The 6,336-nt window shown below is 40.6% G+C and overlaps 1 long non-coding RNA gene across 2 annotated transcripts; it reads right to left on the reverse strand.

The window, feature by feature from the left end:
- Positions 1-838: 838 nt before the first annotated feature.
- Positions 839-4,148, reverse strand: LOC139026890 (uncharacterized). 2 transcript variants are annotated; one of them, XR_011478834.1, is made up of 3 exons: positions 2,322-4,148; positions 1,755-1,783; positions 839-1,692 (listed from the first exon to the last, which is right to left on the reverse strand). It is a non-coding gene; the product is annotated as an uncharacterized lncRNA (long non-coding RNA). The 2 variants fall into 2 exon arrangements; XR_011478833.1 differs by lacking the exon at positions 1,755-1,783 and adding an exon at positions 1,917-1,962 and having other exon boundaries at positions 839-1,686; positions 2,322-4,142.
- Between the last annotated feature and the right edge of the window lie 2,188 nt (positions 4,149-6,336).

The raw sequence follows: 6,336 nt of genomic DNA on the forward strand, positions 1-6,336 counted from the left end.
CACTCTGTTTAGTGTAGTGGACAGCTCAGCTCAGGTAAGGTGTGTCAGCGTTAGTTTGTCTTGGCAGGATTGACCTGTGTTCACGCGGCAACCTCTCCGTCCCGGCTTGTTTACCCACGGTGTTCACACTGCTAGTCTGGAGTCCATGAGGAATGTACTCCTGAACCCTATACCCCTAGTGCTGGAGTCCATGAGGAATGTACTCCTGAACCCTATACCCCTAGTGCTGCATCACTAAGAAAGGACTCAAGCATTCCCTCTGTTGTACATATATCCTGACAGGTTACATTCGTTTATGCTTCTGTCATGTTAAGGATAAAGTACGGTACTTGCTGCTGAGCATATTTTCTGCTTGCTTGTTTGAATGGCGCAACAATTTAATGTTAAGGAGCTTGACAGTCTAGTCCCCTTGCAGTACAGTCTCCTTTCAACACAGTCTAGTCTCCTTACAGTACAGTCTAGTCCCCTTGCAGTACAGTCTAGTCCCCTTGCAGTACAGTCTAGTCCCCTTGCAGTACAGTCTAGTCCCCTTGCAGTACAGTCTAGTCCCCTTGCAGTACAGTCCCCTTGCAGTACAGTCTAGTCCCCTTGCAGTACAGTCTAGTCCACTTGCAGTACAGTCTAAAGTTCCCGAAGGTTATCGAGCTGTGCTATAGAAGGTCAGGTAAGAGGAGAAGGGGGCATTTGACAAGCCAAATAGTATTCTTTCCAAGTTGTCCTTTATGGAGAGAATCTATACTGGCACCAAGGAAATCTATTACAATAAGGAACTACAGGACAAGCTACTTTTTACATTTTATTTGTCAATATATATAAATATATATATATTTATATACACTGTATGTTGGTAATGTAAATAAGTTACATTTCTGACATATATGTCTTAAAAAGCCATGTATAGTCTGTAAAAGGCAGATATTTCTTAATAATGTATCATCTCAAAAATAATACAGTATATTACACAAAACAGGGGGTTAAATAAAACACTGAAATATTACATTTCTACAAAAAAAAAAGGTAAAATCATAAATAACACTAACACATTATATGCAGATACTTTACTTACATCACTACATGTCCTCATCACTAGCTTCATGTAGCTTTTATATATAATTCATTATGATACAAACTGATTTTAATTCACTGTGAAATGTCCACTTTGAGAGGCGTATTAGACAGGTATCTTATATGTAACGGGCCAATTTTTTAGGAAGTTAACCCAAAGACTGCTGCCGAAGCTTGTATATGTATTTGGTGTAGGGTAGTGGATGCTTACACAACTGGGTTCCTTAAGAAAATGTAATCCCATTTCCGTTTCATGGGGCCTGTGAGAAGATGAGACTCAACTAAAGTGTACCGGCACCGTTTCAGGAAGTCCTAACGATCGTCTCTCGATGACATATTACAATTGAAAGCTATTTGCTGTTTTCCAAGATGGAAACGCTTAGATCACAGTTTTGTCTGTCTGACTGTATGTCTCTGTCTGACTGTATGTCTGTGTGTCTGTTTTTGTCTGTCTCTGTGGGAGGACTAGTATGGTTTGTAACAAGTGACAAAGGGAAATGGAAACGTTTCCTCTGGAACACTTTGATAATGTCAGATATGTTGACCTGTATCCTGGTGGGTTAGGGTTAGGGTCAGATATGTTGACCTGTATCCTGGAGCATTAGGGTCAGATATGTTGGCCTGTTCCTGGTGGGTTAGGTCAGATATGTTACTGTATCCTGAGCATTAGGGTAGATATTTGCCTGTACTCTGGTGGGGTTGGGTCAGATATGTTGACCTGTCCTGGTGGGTTAGGGGTAGATATGTGACACTGTATCTGGTGGGTTAGGGTCAGATATTTGACCTGTATCCTGGAGCATTAGGGTCAGATTGTTGGCCTGTATCTGGTGGGTTAGGTCGAGATATGTTACCTGTATCCTGGTGGGTTAGGGTTGGGTCAGATATGTTGACCTGTATCTGGTGGGTTAGGGTTGGGTCAGATATGGTTGGCCTGTTCCTGGAGCATTAGGGTCAGATATGTTTGGCCTGTATCCTGTGAGCATTAGGGTCAGATATGTTGTGCTGTATCCCTGGTGGGTTAGGGTCAGATTATGTTGCACGCTGTATCCTGGAGCATTAGGGTCAGATAATGTTGGCCTGGTATTGAGTGGGTTAGGGTTCAGATATGTTGACCTGGTATCTGGTGGTGGGTTAGGGTCAAGATATGTGACCTGTATTCCTGGAGCATTAGGGTCAGATATGTTGCTGTATCCTGGTGGGTTAGGGTCAGATAATGTTGCTGTATCCTGGTGGGTTGGGTTAGGGAGTATTCTGACCTTGTAACTGGAGCATTAGGGTCAGATATGTTGGCCTGTATCCTGGTGGGTTAGGGTCAGATATGTTGGCCTGTATCCTGGTGGGTAACCAATAACAGACAGGAGTTTCCTGACACTGCTACTGGGCCAGTATTCAGAAAGAGAGACTACATCCAGGATCAGTTCTAACATCATAATGAACAAGAGGAGGGAGGGCCTGATCCTAGATCAGCACCTCAACTCTTGAGATGCTTTGTGAACACACCTACTGGGTGTTCAGGGAAGTCAGTACGCACCTCAACGACTCCCTAAACACGGAGTTGACGTTTGATCATTTCCCGACGGATGTGCTGTAACGGCTCGTCATTGTAGTGAAAAAATGGTGTCGAAATGTACTGATTGATTATCAAGTATATTTTACAATAGAGTTTGAAATAGGCCAATAAATGTTCAGAAGGGAACACTTTGGGACTGAGTGGTTGTATTTATTATACTACGCACTACGCATGGAGCTTAACATTGGTGTATAACAAAAAACAGTTTAGAGTTGGGAGGAAAATCTCGAAAGCTCCTGTATGTGATGTTGTTAATATGAGTGGAATTGCATTGGATTGGATGCGTCTCCCTCTCCAACAGGATTTTCATTTAACTACTGCAGTTTAAAATGTTCCAATCAGTATCATGTCATTTGAATCCCCCAGTATTGGCCCTGGTTTAACCGCAGGCTGCCAATAAGCTGGGTGGATGTATTTACCTTCTGCAAGGCCTGCAGTGACTGGCCTCTGTGTTCTCCCAACACCAGCCTTGACTGGCCACTGATTGGCAATCGTTGCCAGACTCATTTTTCCAAATTCTGAGTTTTCCAACCGATGCCATGTACCGTGTCATTAACATGTCCCTAGAACATTTAACTCCCAACACGGCCACCGAAATTACATGTTTAGAGGGAATGAGGATGATTTTTCAATGTCCGAAACAAGCTTTGAAAAACAAAACCTTTTATATCATTCCAAAGGAGGAAGAGGAATTAAGACTGAGATTCAAATTAAATAATTCAAATGAACATTCCCATTTCATTATTTCTCTTCCAGACACCTAGCTGACATGCCGCAGTTATTATAGTATCACATGACGCTCTATTTAAATGCCCTTTATTTTTGTGTTAACAAAGGCATGGATTTTTATAATTGATTTCATTCACGGCTGATAATTGAAAAGAGTCAAGCGGAGGTTTCATTTCAGAATAGTTTTCCACGCTTTTCATTTTCACCAGACTGTCGCTTAGAAACAAGCTGCAAGCGTTATTCATTGAGGACATGATTTACTTTAGAGCAGAATAAAATATATCTATATTGCCAATGAGATGGTCCCACTTCCCAGGAAGAGGAGAACATAAGGGTCCATGAAACCAGGAGTAATAATGACAGATTAATGCCATCTAACCCTAATAGTGCATCTGATATCATCATTCATAATGCATTAATATCAGACGTTTTCTAAACTATGTACTAAATATACGTGAGTCTGTATATTTTATCTCAGATTTCTATTATTATACTAAAAATACATAAATATAACTAATTTACACATATCACTTCGATGATTCTATAGTTTCCCAAAATATACAGTTGAAGTCGGAAGTTTACGTACACTTAGGTTAGAGTCATTAAAACTCATTTTTCAACCACTCCACAAATTTCTTGTTAACAAACAATAGTTTTGGCAAGTCGGTTAGGACATCTACTTTGTGCATGACACAAGTCATTTTTCCAACAATTGTTTACAGACAGATTATTTCACTTATAATTCACTGTATCACAATTCCAGTGGGTCAGAAGTTTACATACACTAAGTTGGATTGACTGTGCTCTTAAACAGCTTGAAAATTCCAGAAAATTATGTAATATCTTTAGAAGCTTCTTGATAGGCTAATTGACATCATTGAGTCAATTGGAGGTGTAACGTGGATGTATTTCAAGCCTATCTTCAAACTCAATGCATCTTTGCTTGACATTAGGGGAAAATAAAAAGAAATCAGCCAAGACATTGTAGACCTCCATAAAGTCTAGTTCATCCTTGGGAGCAATTTCCAAACGCCCTGAATGTACCACGTTCATCTGTACAAACTATAGTACGCAAGTATAAACACCATGGACCACGCAGCCGTCATACCGCTCAGGAAGGAGACACGTTCTGTCTCCTAGAGATGAACATACTTGTGCGAAAAGTGCAAACAGATCCAGAACAACAGCAAAGGACCTTGTGAAGATGCTGGAGGAAACAGGTACAAATATCTATATCCACAGTAAAACGAGTCCTATATCGACATAACCTGAAAGGCCACTCAGCAAGGAAGAAGCCACTGCTCCAAAACCACACATAAAAAAGCCAGACTACGGTTTTGCAACTGCACATGGGGACAAAGATCGTACTTTTTGAGAAATTTCCTCTGGTCATGATGAAACAAAAATAGAACGTTTGGGCCATAATGACCATCATTAGTTTGACGAAAAAAGGGGAAGGCTTGCAAGCCGAAAACACCAATCCCAACGTGAAAGTCACGGGTGGCAGCTCATGTTGTGGGGGTGCCTTTGCTGGCAGAAGTACTGGTGCCTTCAGAAAATAGATGCATCATGAGGACCGAAAAATTATGTGTGTATTGAAGCAACATCCAAGACATCATCAGGGAAGTTAAAGCTTCGGTCGCAAAATGGGTCTCAAATGGAGACAATGACCCCAAGCATACTTCCAATTGTGCAAAATGGCTTAAGGACACAAAGTCAAGTATTGGGAGTGACCATCACAAAGCCCTGACCTCAATCCCAAAAACATTGTGGGTAGAACTGAAAAAACTGTGCGAGCAGGAGGCCTACAACCTGACTTCAGTTACACCAGCCTGTCAGGAGGGAATGGGCAAAAATGTTCACCAAACTATTGGTGGGAAAGCTTGTGGAAAGCTACTCGGAGAACGCTTTACCCAAGTTAAACAACTATTAAAGGCAATGCTACCAAATATTAATTGAGTGGTATGTTAAACTTCGACCCACGGGAATGTGATGAAAGAAATAAAGCTAAATAAATCCTACTCTCTAACAATTATTCTAACATTTCACATTCTTAAAATAAAGTTGCGGATCCTAACTGACTAAGACAGTGACATTTTTACTAGGATTTAAAATGTCAGGAATTGTAAAAACTATTTAAATAGATTGCTATGGTGGTATGTAAACTTCCAAGATGCAACTGTAATAATATATATACAGTGAAAATAACAGTCTCATAGATGCAGAGAGAAATACATGTTACTTTTCATCTCAGAAGAAACCAGTCTGTTTTTTGTAGTGTGTCAGATCATCAGCCTAACCAATATACAGTATACTACTGTTCGGGAAGGCATATTACAGAAAACCACCATATTAATCAACAACAAAAAAAAATCTCTAGAAACACTGTTACTTTAGAAAAATAACCAAAGTAGTACAAGTCTTTACCAGAGAATTTTACTTTGCCAAAATGTAATACTGTATAATTGACTTGATTGTTTGATGAGAATCAAATCCCATCAGTGATACCCCAAAATGGTGTAATCGAAGTTCAGATGAATGTGCCTGAAGTAGCGTTGGGTTGGCCCCTTTAGCAGTGGACCATCCTTAGACCCAGCTTTTTGCTCCAACCCCAGTGAAGTTCATCAAGTGTGTAGATAGGATTGGAATGAAAATGGTACCTCTCCAGGGAATGTCGTACATACACAAGTCTGAACCACCAGGTATTCACTGAACCAGCTTCTACCAGCTGTAAGACATGCTAAACAAGACTGTTATCTTCTGATCTGACCCTGTTTATTCACCCCCTGTTATCTCTGATCTGACTGTTATCTCGTTGCTATTCTGTCGACTGTTCTCTGATCGACCGTTACTCTAATCTGACTGCTATCTCTGACGACTTACCATCTGACTGTATCTCGTATCTGACCTGTTACTCTGATCTGTACCTGTCTATCTTGATCGGACCTGTGTCCTATCTCTTAGCTCTGAAC

Source organism: Salvelinus sp. IW2-2015, unplaced genomic scaffold (assembly GCF_002910315.2).
Source record: "Salvelinus sp. IW2-2015 unplaced genomic scaffold, ASM291031v2 Un_scaffold6269, whole genome shotgun sequence".
Classification (NCBI taxonomy): domain Eukaryota; kingdom Metazoa; phylum Chordata; class Actinopteri; order Salmoniformes; family Salmonidae; genus Salvelinus; species Salvelinus sp. IW2-2015.